This window comes from Strix aluco, chromosome 2 (assembly GCF_031877795.1).
Source record: "Strix aluco isolate bStrAlu1 chromosome 2, bStrAlu1.hap1, whole genome shotgun sequence".
Taxonomy (NCBI): domain Eukaryota; kingdom Metazoa; phylum Chordata; class Aves; order Strigiformes; family Strigidae; genus Strix; species Strix aluco.
The window spans coordinates 108,093,802-108,107,800 of NC_133932.1; positions in this window are offsets into that span (position 1 = coordinate 108,093,802).

Consider the following 13,999-nt stretch of genomic DNA (forward strand, 5'->3'; position numbering starts at 1 on the left):
ATCATGCAACAGATGCCACGTGGAGTAAATGGGTTGCGTTGATAACACAACGGGCTCGAATAGGGAACCGCGACCCCCCAGGATTAGTGGAAATGATCATGAACTGGCCAGAGAGCAAAGATGCTGGGATGTCACCAGAACAAGAGGTGAAACGTGCTGAGGAGGCCCCACCATATAACGAGCTGCCAGAGGAAGAAAAACAATATGCCCTGTTCACTGATGGGTCTTGTCGCATTGTGGGAAAACATCGACGATGGAAGGCTGCAGTGTGGAATCCCACACGAGAAACCACTGAAGCTGTTGAGGGACAAGGTGAATCGAGCCAGTTTGCAGAGGTGAAAGCCATCCAATTGGCTTTGGAGATTGCTGAGCGAGAAAAGTGGCCGAGGCTCTATATCTACACTGACTCGTGGGTGATGGCAAGTGCCCTGTGGATGTGGTTGCAGCAATGGAAACAGAACAACTGGCAACGCAAGGGCAAACCCATCTGGGCCGCTGAAGTATGGCAGGACATTGCAGCCCGGGTGGAGAACCTTGTTGTGAAGGTGCACCATGTGGACGCCCATATACCCAAGAGTCGAGCCACTGATGAACATCAGCATAACCAGCAGGCAGACCAAGCTGCTAAGATTGAGGTGGCTCAGGTGGACTTGGACTGGCAGCGTAAAGGTGAACTGTTCATAGCCCGGTGGGCCCATGAGACCTCGGGCCACCAAGGCAGAGATGCAACATATAGGTGGGCTCGAGATCGAGGGGTGGACCTCACCATTGACACCATCGCAGAGATCATCCACGGATGTGAAATATGTGCTGCAATCAAACAAGCCAAACGGGTGAAGCCCCAGCAGAATGAAGATCGATGGATGAAATATAAATATGGAGAGGCCTGGCAGATCGACTACATCACACTGCCACAGACCCGCCGAGGCAAGCGCCACGTGCTCACAATGGTGGAAGCAACCACTGGATGGCTCGAAACTTATCCAGTGTCCCACGCCACCGCCCGAAACACCATTCTGGGCCTTGAAGAGCGAGTCCTGTGGCGACACGGCACCCCAGAAAGGATTGAGTCGGACAACGGGACTCACTTCCGAAATAACCTCATAGATGCCTGGGCAGAAGAACACGGCATCGAGTGGGTCTACCACATCCCCTACCATGCACCAGCCTCCGGGAAGATCGAGCGCTACAATGGACTGTTAAAAACTACCTTGAGAGCAATGGGGGGTGGAACCTTCAAACACTGGGACACACATCTGACAAAGGCCACTTGGTTAGTGAACACAAGAGGATCTGCCAATCGAGCTGGCCCGGCTCAGTCAAAACTTCCACGTGTTGTGGACGGGGATAGAGTCCCTGTGGTGCGCATGAGGGACCTGCTGGGAAAAATGGTCTGGGTTAGTCCTGCGCCGGGCAAAGGCAAACCCATCCACGGGATTGTTTTTGCTCAAGGACCTGGGTGCACCTGGTGGGTGATGCAGAAGGACGGAGAGGTCCGATGCGTACCACAAGGGGACTTGATTGTGGGTGAAAACACACCGTGAGTTATACTGTGCTTTTGTTAATTTTTCTTTGTCAATGCTAATTGCTAAGTGGCAGCTGGATGTGACGCACATGGTATAGAATAAGGGGTGGATTATGTCCTGGTTTAACCAGGATAGGGTTAAGTTTCCCCAGCAGTGGGGGGGAGCTCTAGCCGGGTTATTCAGATACCATGCAGACGTCACATCCTGGCAAGTCACATTTTTCCTGGCGCGGAGCGCGGTGCACTCGTGGTTTTGTACATCGTGCTTCAAACTGCTGTATTTGGTAGCTATTTTGCTCTGTTCACTGCTATCACTATTATTGTTATTGTTATTGTTGTTGTTGGTTGTGTTGCTATTGCACTGTTGTATTAAACCTTTCCTTATTTCAGTCTTGGGGCTTTGTATTTCACTCCCTTTGTGGGGGAGGGGCAGCGGCCGCGTGGTCTCAGACCCCGGCAGGGGCTAAACCACCACAACTTGCTTCAGTTTGGTAAATCCAGTGATTTGAAATGAGTCTCCAGTTCTTAGGGTGAAATAGGGAGGACTGTTCAGTTTGTTAACCTAGTCATAAATAGTAAAAAACCCTGACCAGTCAGTCAGTCAGTCAGTCACTAATATATGTGTTTTGGAAACAAATGTCCAACCTCACTGAGAGGAAGAAAATAACTTGTACTGAAAGGAAAAGCAATATTTATTTGCTATGTGTGCAAAGCATATAACAACCTAATGTCAAGAGCCAAGAACAGCTTCCCACTACAGGGAATAAGGCATCCATTACCATTCCCTCTGGTCTTCCTGTTTGCCTCTCCTATTTGGAAAACACTTCCCTCTTTCACTTCTGCTCCTCTATCCAAGCCTCAAAGCTTTTGCCTTTCCTAGTGTCCAGAGCACTCTTTCACTTCTGCTTTTGATTCATCTTTTATGAAGCCTTGAGGCCACGTCTTCCCCTCCTCTTCCGTAAGTTTCTAGCTGACAATTTTTGTTGTTCTTTGTCATGCACTCAGTTGACTATTGAGGTTACAGATGATGTGGCATGACAAGTCAAAGATGGAGGTAGGGCGGGTCTTGCAGGTCTGGAACATTATGGAGTCTTCAGAGGATTTTCTTCATCATGTGAAAGGGCAACAAGATTAATAAAAGGCTCAGGATTAAGTATAAAGAATCTTGAGAGGCACAAAGATGCTTTCCTGGGATGACTCATGGAGGACCTGAGACAGTTCTTAGATGTCCAAATGACAGTCCTTATATTCCATCTCCTTCCCCAGCACAGTGTGATGCTCCACCCAGAGCTTCAAGGGTTCTGCCCAAAGCTTCAGTGGGTGGCAGCCTTCCTTTTATGCAGGTAGAACCGCTTCCTATTTTCAAACTGTGCTTACCAATCTGATTTGTTGTGACAGTAACGTAGATGTCTTCGGTGCACTCTGCACATGTGAACTGGACAGGCACCTTCAATGCCCTGGGGAGATGGGATGGGAGCAGCAGAGGCTGCAAGTACCAGGCAAGCCTCTGGGTGTGGGATGCTGCCAAATCTGGTGGGGCAGGACTCTCCAAACAGTGTCTCCTCTGAGAAAGGGCAACATAAAGCTGGATAGAAATGTCTTGTGAGCAGGGCCAACCCATGTCCTGCCACATGGACTATGTTGGCAAAGTAAGATATAATGCTGTAACTGACTGGCAGAGCCTTGGTTACTACAAGGACAGATGTGTGTACAGAAATTATTAAAAAAACAACAACAAAACAACAGGGAAAAAGTTGGTATGAATAAAAGCTACAACATAAAATATAGTGGATCCACCATGCAAAGTAGTGTCCACCAAACCCATACTGGATCAAATTTGTGCTTAAATCACAGAAACTCTAGTCGCGTTATTATTTCTAGCTGGTCTGGGGGACTCTTCCTTGCTGTATGGTATTTCCACGTTCATTTTTTTTTTCAAAGTCACCATAAAACGTTGCCCTATGACAAACATCTGGAGACTACACTTTTCCCTTTGCACAGCCTCACCTTTTTGAAGAATCTGAGATTTGTCCATCAGTCAGAACAGGAGGGGTTTCTTTTTCCTACCAGTAGATCATTGTGTGGCAATGGACAGCTAATGCTGCTGAGAGCAATATCTCCAGCTAAGCAAAATGTCTTTCCTCTTGCCATGTGCAGAGACTGCAAAGCTGCGGATCCACCAGGCATGCCAGCACCTTCTGTTTAAAATCTATTTTTCCTTTGGGTTTGGGCCAACAGTTCAAAGCCAATTGCAGTTGTGGGTCCAGACTGCTACAAAATGGTTTTCTCGGGTAGCGTCTAATACCTTTCCTTGACAGCGGGCTGTACTGGAGCGTGTTTCCACATCCTGGCTCAGTGTTAGACACATTCAGCATGTCGAACAAAATGGAGGCTCAAATGCAAAATGGAATTCACAGTTTGAGACCGTCGTATCCCACTGTGTCATGGCATAAATGGTACTTCTCCAGCTGCCTGGAACGGCATGCTCGCCACTGGTCTCCCTGCCCTGGAGAGAAAACAGTAAAACTAGATAGGGAGATGGACAATAAAAAAAAGATTGGAGGCATGGAATGACTTCCATATGAAGAGAGACTGAAAAGGTTGGGATCATTTAGAGAGGAAATGAAAAAGAAAAGTATACGGTAGAGCTATCCAAGCTAGTTAATAGAACTGGGAAGATAAATCAGATGCTCTTCCTTACCATTTTTCCTTATACACAAAAAAAAAGAGGGGAACACTCAGTGAAACTGAGACAACAAATTTAAATTGATAAAATCAATTGCACAACATATATTTAACTTATGAAAGTCATTATTCTGGGATATCACTGAGATCAGGAAGATAGAAGGCATCAAAGAAGTACAGAAATTTCTGTGTAGTGGAAACACCTGTGGGATCTTAACTATGAATAAATAAATAGAAAAAAGCTAAGCTACTCTGTGCTGGATGGGAGACATGTAAAACCTTCCTCTTGTTTACTGAACCTGGTTTAGATGCATCTGGAAACTGTTTGGTGTCCCTGATCATGTACTGGCAAACATCTGAAGTGAAAGGAAGGTGTCTCAGGGGGATGGAGATGAGGGAGAGGTGCTGGTGCCCTCGTCTCCATGCCAGCACTTTGAGGAGTGTGGCCATCAGTATCTTTCAAAATCATTGGCAAGTGCTGGACTTCAGTGGGCTATTGAGTTTGACATAAAGGAAAGAATGAGTAATGAAACATCAGGACAGGACCAAACTGTGTGGTAGCTCCTTGTCAGCAAGAATCTCTGCAGATCCCAAGACCTTTTGGTCTATAGATGCCCCTGCCATGGATACCTATAGGGTCCTCAGGGCAGAATCCAAAGAAGGATGTGGATGCCTAATGTATGTTTTAGATTGTCAACAGGTGTCAAACTTTAGGCCAAAAAAGCTCTTAGGTTCTTACAACTCTGCAGCTGTGTACACTGAGAAGTCCTGATGGTTTGGCTGAGCTGAACCTAAGTCTTTCAAGAACTAGAGTTCAGGAGTCCCCATTGCTGGGGAAAGTGTCCAGATCAGAAGACTGCAGAGCCTGTCCTTTCTCTGGGCTCATGAATTGTCATTTTCCTTTTGGTGAAGGGGCTTGTCTTCATCCAGAGGTATGAGAGCTGCTCCACCTGCCTCCCAGGGAAATAAGCAATTGATGCAGCCCATGGCTGGGTGGCTAGGACACCTTCAAGGGAGTGGGTGATACAGAGTCTGAGCACCCTAAGACAAGGGAACTTACATCTCTCTTGATCTTTGAGGAAATCACAGGCTAACTGCTGAGCTGTTATGTATAAGACTCACACCACCACTCCTGTTAATGAAAGCATCTCAAGCTTTCATGACACTGAGGGAACGTTAGGTGTGCTTTGAACATGTTTACTGGATCCAGCCTTCAAGAACTGAGGCAGAAGCCATGAATCTCACAGTCTTTGGCAGAGATGGAGAAAAAGTATTTGGCTCAGCCAGTATCATGGTTCCACTGGGCATGCTTTGTAAGAGAAATGTTGACGCCAAACTAAGCTTTCCTGTCCAAACTCAAGTGCTTACAGACTCTCAGACATCTAAAGGATTAAACAAATCCTTTGTGGATCACATATTTGGACATGGGTGACTAAATTCTGCCTAAATTATTTGAGAAGTTGGTTTGTACACATTGTAATTTTTCAGTTCTTTCCAGCTAACTCTTTGGTGTTATATTGGTGATAATTACCTCTCTCTCTTTGACTGTCTGTCTCAAAGGGACCTCTCTTCTCAGTAGCATAACTTTAAACACAACTGGTAGAAACCATCTTCTCTCTCAAATCACCTTGCTGATTAACATAGCCAAATTCAGAGCAATTGTTCACATTGCAGATTTAGTTCTGAAGTTTGCTGTCTCCCTTTCTGAACTAATGAACAGCTCCTGTACCTTGTCTCTTTTTCCCTAACCATTTCAGCTGCTATGATGCAACATGTTATGTCTTTCTATCAGCTTTACCCTGTTTCCATGAGAGCATTATGCGTACAAGAGCATTAAATGTCTGGGAAAGACACATCCAATGTCACTGAGTACTCTCAACAGCTCAAAGGAAAACCAAGCACTTTGTCTAAATGCGTACCTCTTGTAGCCAGAAGATAAATATTCTGACCCTGAGAGGAAAGAGGAACGAGTTTTCTACCATTGACAAAGAACTGAGGAGTTGCGTAGGTAGAGATAGTTATTACAGTCCTGCTGTTCAGCCACTGTGCTCCCCACAGAAAAGCTGTGCAGCTGTTCTGCTATTTTTCACGGGAGACTGACTCCTTTTCTAGCTGGTTGTACCCTGGGGGAGCTCCTCCAGGAGTTTTGCCAGCTAAAGCAAGATTTGGGAGGGCCAAGGCCAGCTCCTCATCAGGAGCAGGCAGGAGGCAAAGACTACCTGTTGCAAAGAAATATGAAGAGCAGTGAAATATCCAGGGCAAGATTCATCCTGGCTAGCTGCTGATGTCAAGCATAGAGACATCCACACCTGTGTTAGTCATCTAGCTCCCCTGAGACCCCATGGAGTCAGAGGAGAAGACATTCTTCATTAGAGCAAGATGAAGCATGTCCAGAAGTGTCTGTTTCTCCCCTGTGTCTCAATACCAAATGAGCCCTGTGGTAACTAGGTCAGACACAGACATCTACATCCAACCGATCCCATCCTCAACAGGCGCTTGCCAAAGATGACATTGGTGGATACTTGCCTCTTTGCTGAGGCTGACTGGACCCACAGAACTTGTTCTTACTCCATACAATGTGCTGTTGCTCCAGAGAAGGAGAGCAGCTATCCCCAGCACATTCGCTTTGCTCCCTGCTACTTGTGCCAAAAGGGTGGTGGCACATCTGCATCTCTTCCCTGTCACATCTGGTTGAGATGCGGTAACAGACCCTCCGTACAAGGCACCTCCTGAGGGCTATGAGGGGAAGAGTCTGCTGCAGCGTTTGAAGTAAGGGTGGCCAGAGAGAGATGCATCTCTCTTCCTCTCATTTTGTTTTCACCCACATGGCACGTAGCTGCTTATAGAATGAGATCCGGCCCTCTAGGATATACACATGCTTGCATGTGTTGGATGCACACATATAGATGTCTGTCTGTATGTGGTTTATTAAGAATTAAAAATGCTTCTTTTTCCCTCAGACAGTGCTTCCAGTGCTTGCCTTTTCAGCTGGGGGGACTGTGTTTTTAATCTCGCTAATACAAAGAAAACAATGGACCTCTTTCTCTGCTAGCTGTAAAGGGTCATAAGTAAAATGAGTTTTGGCAGACTCATTCCAACTAGACATGCAACCACATGCAAAAATGACTCTAAATTTAGCATGTCATTTGTCAGGGTTAACCCTTCCCTTCCTCAAAGAAAAGGAGCTTATTTGCTATCTTCTTGTAGCCTGTATTTGCAAATGGGTCTTGCCTCTGTAAAACTCTGAACTGCAGGAATTTATAATGGCCTTTTCTTGTGTAAGCCTTTATTTCTCTTCAGAGTTATGGTAAATGCAAGTTTATCCCTGCTTCTGGGAACAGGACACAGTACTTTCGTACTGGAATGGGTACACTTAAAACCAAGGAAAATGTTTTCCTCTTGTGTTTTGGATGGTGGTGGGATGGTCTTACTTTTTTGTATGGACCTTAAAAGCCGTTGGGCTCAAGCCTGTGTATTTCTGCAAGTCCCAGTCACCAGCATGAAAGTAGTTTAATGGAATAAAGTTACTGCTGTGAGAAATCACTGGATTTCAGTCAGTCCAGAAGTCTTTGAGAAATATTATATTGCACCTGAGACTTTATGCACACAGCCATTGGTGTAATACCTGTTACAGCAGGAGAAACAGGAACTGACCTTCAGCTGCAGCTATTTCCAGCAGGAAAAGAAACACTGAAAATGTCCCAGTCCATTTGCCAGCCTGTGAGGTTTCTGACCTTAGCAAGTGTTGTTTTATATGGTTATCAAAGGTAAATAATCAAGGGCTTCAGTGCGAGATGAAGTTCACATAAATCCTTGGATTAAGCTAAGAAACCGATGTCTATAGAGCAGCACCAGTAATTATGTTGGGCAAGGCAAATGGTTTGGGTGTATGAGAGAAAGTGGGAGCTTACCCACTTTGAAATGCATTTCTTGGAAAAGTTGGTCTGTTTCTGCCTGTGTTTCTCCCTCTTATTCTCTTTTCCCTCCCCTCCCCCGACCAAGAGAACACCGTTCCCAGAAATCCCAGAGGACATTCCTAATTGAAAGCAATGATCATGAGTCATTCCTGTATATTAAGTGAAATACTCTTGCAAGCCTCCCAAGGGATAAAGTGATTAAACCCACTAGAGAAGGGCCCAGGAATTCCTGCTGTCCCTGCAAACCTTGAAATTAAAAATCAAGAAGATAAGCTAGTGGTACAGTATTTTCTTTCAAAACATCTCTCTCTGAACTACTAGAGCCCACATACAAAGAGGCAGAAAATAGATTGCATTTCTGACAGTTTAAGATTCAGATTTTGTCAAGTGAGACTGTTTGTTCTTCTGAACAAACTGTATGCTACACTGTCCTGTTGTCTGGGATATAATGGAATATAATGTTAGCCTCGGACAGTGGTTGTTGAGCTAGTGCCAGCCTCACTAATGAGCATGTGGTTTCAATAATAATATGGCTACTTGTAAGATGGCTGGCCACCAGCCAAGCACTTAATATGGAGGGGGCAACAGATGTAAAAAAGTACCATCCCTGACATGATTGCATTTCCAAAAATTCTCTGGCAAAAAAGTTAAGACTCAGCAAACAGGGATAATGAAGAGTCTCCCCATATCAGGAAAGGATGAAGCTCTGACAAATGAATAGGAGCCCTATGGGCTTTGTGCACATATGGTAAAAAAAAAAGAAATATAAGAATAGTGGTGATAAAGGAACTGATAATTCTTTGTGGAAAAAATTCAGGCTGGTAATGGAAGGTGCTGGATGTTTTCCTCTTTCCCTTCCCTTCCCTTCCCTTCCCTTCCCTTCCCTTCCCTTCCCTTCCCTTCCCTTCCCTTCCCTTCCCTTCCCTTCCCTTCCCTTCCCTTCCCTTCCCTTCCCTTCCCTTCCCTTCCCTTCCCTTCCCTTCCCTTCCCTTCCCTTCCCTTCCCTTCCCTTCCCTTCCCTTCCCTTCCCTTCCCTTTGCTTTTCCTTAAAGTTTTTGACTTGGACCTAAAAGTCCAAGTGCATCAAGACAGTGAAATGAATTACAGTTTAATAATATTCCCACCACACAGACAAAATGGATTCAATTACATAATGGTAGCATTAAATGTTATTAAGAAGGGGATCCAGAGTCTTGAGGCCAGACTTTCAGAAAATCATGATAAGCTGCTTAAAACAGCTGAAATAGCACATTTATAGGTTTTCCAGCCATAGGTTTGCTGAGGGGAGGGAGCACAGGGAAGGAGTTGTTACGTTTGTTCAGAGGCTGTGGTGTGCTAATCTGTTATCGAGGATTTAGTGTGTAGAAAACCAGTGCCAGAAAGTTTCCAATTTGATTATTACATCTTAACCTGTATGGTTTGGGGATGCTTTCTGGAGTGGCTGCTGTTACAGAAGAGCACATGTGAGAGGGATTTGGATGGATATGCCAGTTCTCAAGCTCCAGCCACGGTGGCGGGGGACGGCCAAGACAGCCAAAAGCCAGGCACTCCCGGCAGAGGGGAGGCAGCCCTGCTCTGTGCAAAGCTGCCCAAAACGCTCCCTGCCCAGTGCTGAGCTGCTTTCACACAACCAGACCCCTCTGCCTGGGAATGCTGAGGAGGCCTCTGGGTGGATGGGACACCACTGAAACTTGGGGCACACTGCTCAGCGCTCCCAGAACGGGGAAGGCACAGGCAAAGCATCATTTTCTCCTACAAAATCCCCCAAAGAGTTTTCTATTCTTGATATTTAGAATTACAGCTACAGATAACATTTCATGATCCTTTAACCATGTTTCTCTCTTTTTTTTTTTTTTTTTTCATACCTGGAGAAAAGGAAGGTATGATTAAAAAAAAGGTAGGAAAGAAGCAAAATAATTCCCAACTTTTTTTCACTGCTTTTCCATTTTTTCATTTGAAAAACTGGTGAGAAGTTAAAAAGAAAAGGAAAGCAGAAGGAAGAGTGGTCAGACACAAAAGAGTTCAAAACTAAAATAGAAGGATGAACTTTTCTGATCACTAGCACACAAATGAATTGTTAATTTCAGATAAAGGAATTTATAGTACACTTCACAACAGTGGCAAGACATGTTCCTCTGAATTTTAGGGTCCATGATATTAACAGGATTTCATAGAAAATTTCAATTTCTGTAACTAATATATTTCTATGACTGTTCTGAAACTTCAATTATTTCAGAAAATTGTGGTATAAAGTGTTCTAAATGCTCCAAACTCCTTGCTCTCTTGATGATGTCTACTTGAATATTTCCCCAAATTTGGATGCACTAACTGAAACTGGGCTGTTGTATACTAGTTACCAGAGAATGTTTCTTCATGAAAGCTGCTTGGACTAGAATAATTTTGCATGCCAGGGTTGAGAGACATTTCAAGCCCTGTTGAGTGGCCAATAGTTTTGTTAGGGTGCTTGCTGATTCATGGTCTTATGATAAATGACCTGTGACCAGAGAATAGCACATATTTGTCGGTGGCAGGCAAGAGAGCATTTCACTTTTATGCTACTTCTAACAAAATGTCTACAGGCACCTCAGGTCACCATTGATCAAATATTCATACCCTTCAACAGGGGTTTGGGGGCTTATCTGAGAAGAGCTCTGAGGTTTCTGAGTCCTGAACAGTCCTGTGCAATATGATACCTGGGATGATGCACATACCCTGGTCCTGGCCACTGAAAAAACAGTTGCATGAAGCTTCCTCCATCCTTGATGAGGAAGAAGAGTGACAGAGGGACCTCTACGTCATGTTTCATCTCAACCTCACTAGGTGCCTAAGGGAGAGGAGATGAATTGCTTTGTGAAGGTGCTGTTTCTCATGTGTTTTTATCATGGAGGGGGCTAAACATCTAGCTGGCAAGCGAATACGTTGCTAAAGTTAAATGTACCTCAGCTATACCATGGGCTGTTGGCAGTGTTGCATCCTTTACATTCTGCCAATCTGAAAGTGCTCTGCAATTGTCATACAGCTTTACTTTCAATGAATTGATATTGCAGATTCTTATTTTGGCTGCAGTGCATTAACTGTATAAACAGTCGAGTAAACTGGGCACCACAAAAGCTTGCTGGCTGGTTGCTGCATGCCCCCTAGGCAATAAAAACATGTGCAAAGAACAAAGAGCTGCTCAAATCGACTACAGATATGACCACACACGTTAAGATGTAACACGTCATTGAGGCAGGAGAAAAAGCCTTTGTAGCAACCAGCACTGGGTGGAACTGGCTAATCCCATTAAAGAGCACCAAAACCCATTGATAAAGGGCCAGCTTTTATGCTCTCACTTACACTGGGGCAAATCAACTGACCTCGGGGAAAAGGAGCTGAGAGCAGAACCTGGTGCAGTGCAAATCCCCGTCCTTGCCTGCAGAGAGGGCAGCATGTGTGGTAAGTGGCAGGGATGACATAAAAGTGTGTGTGGTAGTGGTTTCTTCGAGTACCCTGCCAAATGAGAGACAGAAGGCCAGAAGAAACTTACAAATCTACTCATGCCAGGATGTTATGGCATAGGAACATGTGGATTTCAGAGGAAAGACAATGAGAGCTGCACAGATACTGCAATTCTTGGGAAACTGACTGCTCTGAGCTTTGATCCTCAGAGACTTCAGGCTTTCCCAGGCATTCCTGTATTTCAGCATGCTGCAAAGCTCCGGTTGCTCTTTGCTTGGATGCCTGGATGAGAAATTGGGGAGCACCGAAGGTAAAGTGCTTGCTTGCACAATCCATGAAGGAGGTGCTGACCCTGTTTCCAGTCAAGACAGGAATCCAGGGGTCCCCAGGAGGTATTGTGCTGATACCTTGTTTTCTGACTGAAGGGAGGTTGTCACTTCTGTTCTTGTAAGTGATTATGTAAAAAAAATACCATGAATAGTTCCTGTCTTGCCATTTTATACTATTTGGGATTCTGTATCAGTGATGGTTTGTCTGATACAGACTTGCATCCCTTAACTACCAATGCCCTGACCCTGTGGTGCCAGCCCCAACTTCTCCCGGCTCCCCTCCAGCCAAGAGGGACTGCATAGCTGAGCACACGTTTGTAGCCTGGCTGCATGCTCATATGCCATCCAGAAAGGCTGTGCTTGCTGCCTGGGCAGTTCCTGCCAAATACAACAGCTGAGTTTGGTGTGTCCTCCCCTCACTGGGGTCACCAATTTGGGTCTATCTTCTCTTCCCTCGCTTCAAGTTAGTTGAAACTGGAATCAAAATTCATTAGTGTGTGTTTACTGAGAGGAAGGGGAGGCTAAAAGACAGGCAGACAAGCAGGCAGCGCAATTGCAGGACTTACTTCCTAAGCTAAAATTAACTGAAGCTTACACAAGCTTTGGTTTGGAGCAAGCCTTGGTTTGGGGAGCAAACCCTGGTGCCAGGCTGTGGGAAATGATCCTGGGGCTGAGATGGGATGAGAGGAGAGAGCCCTTCTCCACCCAGGGATGCCTCTCGCTGCTTCATTTCTGGACTGTGGTCTTGGGGCCGCCTACAGGGACACCACTGCAGGAGAAGAAGCTCCCTCCATTGTGCTTGTCCTGTGGGGCTCAGGGATTCTTCTTGATTCCTAAATTCATATCAGGGTGAGTCCCTAGATGAAGAAACCCAGGGTGAGTGGGCTGCAGGGAACCCCAGCACCCTCCAGCCCTGCCTGGGCTGGATGCCCTGGGGAGACAATGTGCCTGGTGATATGCTCAGCCTTGCCCAAGCCGCCTGCTGATGGCAGGTGCCAGCCTTTCCTAGTCTCACTGTGATTCCTAAAAATTTCAGACCGTGGTGTCTTTGTGAGATCATTTGCCTATGTGAAAGGTTTAAGAAATTTGTGTCTGTCCAGTTAAAAAAAAAAAAAAAAAAAAAATTGAATTCTTGTTTCCTTCCACATTGGCCTGTTCCTATATACAAAAAGTTTAAAATAAAGGTGAGGAATGCATCTCTGCTTTTACAATTCTACTTGGGGACATTTGCCACATAGTTAGACACATTTAATTTTGCATAAGCTCTTTGCAGTTCACCTCTAAGCAGATGTTCATCTACACCTGAAAACATGAGAAGGTCTCTGAGTTGGCTCAGCCAAAGGAGGAGAGACCAATCAACTTACAAGTGAATTTTTACAGGGAATATATTTTTAGACTAAGAATTTTAAAACTTGCTTATGTCTCTGAATCTGGTTGTGCACGAAGCTTTCTTTTTGTCTGTCTCCCAGCTCGACTCCCTCCTTTCCTTCTCCTGCCTGTTTCCTACCTCTCTCCCCCTCCCCATCCAGTCTCAGAAAATTAGCTTTCATTGGGCTTTTATAGCTCTACTTTTAAGTCAGTCAAGATTATTTTCTGGTGCTTAAATTCCTAGTTAACATGTCATGGTGCCATTCGGTGTTGGAAATGATGTAATTTATTAGGTAGCTGGTCAATTGCACAAATAGCTGGAAAAACAAGTTTAGCTTGATATAAATAACAAGACACAACAGTATATACAGTACAACACCTCGCCTCCTGCTGCAAATCTACTGATTTCTGTTATTCTGGTTTCAGCATGCCTAGCTGCCTCCTTACATTCACTACTATGAAATAAGATAATTATAGCACAAGTAAATATTACCCAATCAATCTACTGTAACAACTGTTAAAACAAGCCATCTTATAAATTTTGCTAACAAAATATGCCACAACCCAATATACACAGAAGGTAAGTTTCTTTGACCTTGAAATAAATTTCAAGAGCAAAGAACATTACATGCATAATGAACATCCACTGATGAGAGGCAGAGCTGGGGTCCAGCTCTGTTTCCTCTGACCCCCTGAAATTTCCCCAAGCTCAGCAGCAGAAGGATGGTGTGTTTTGG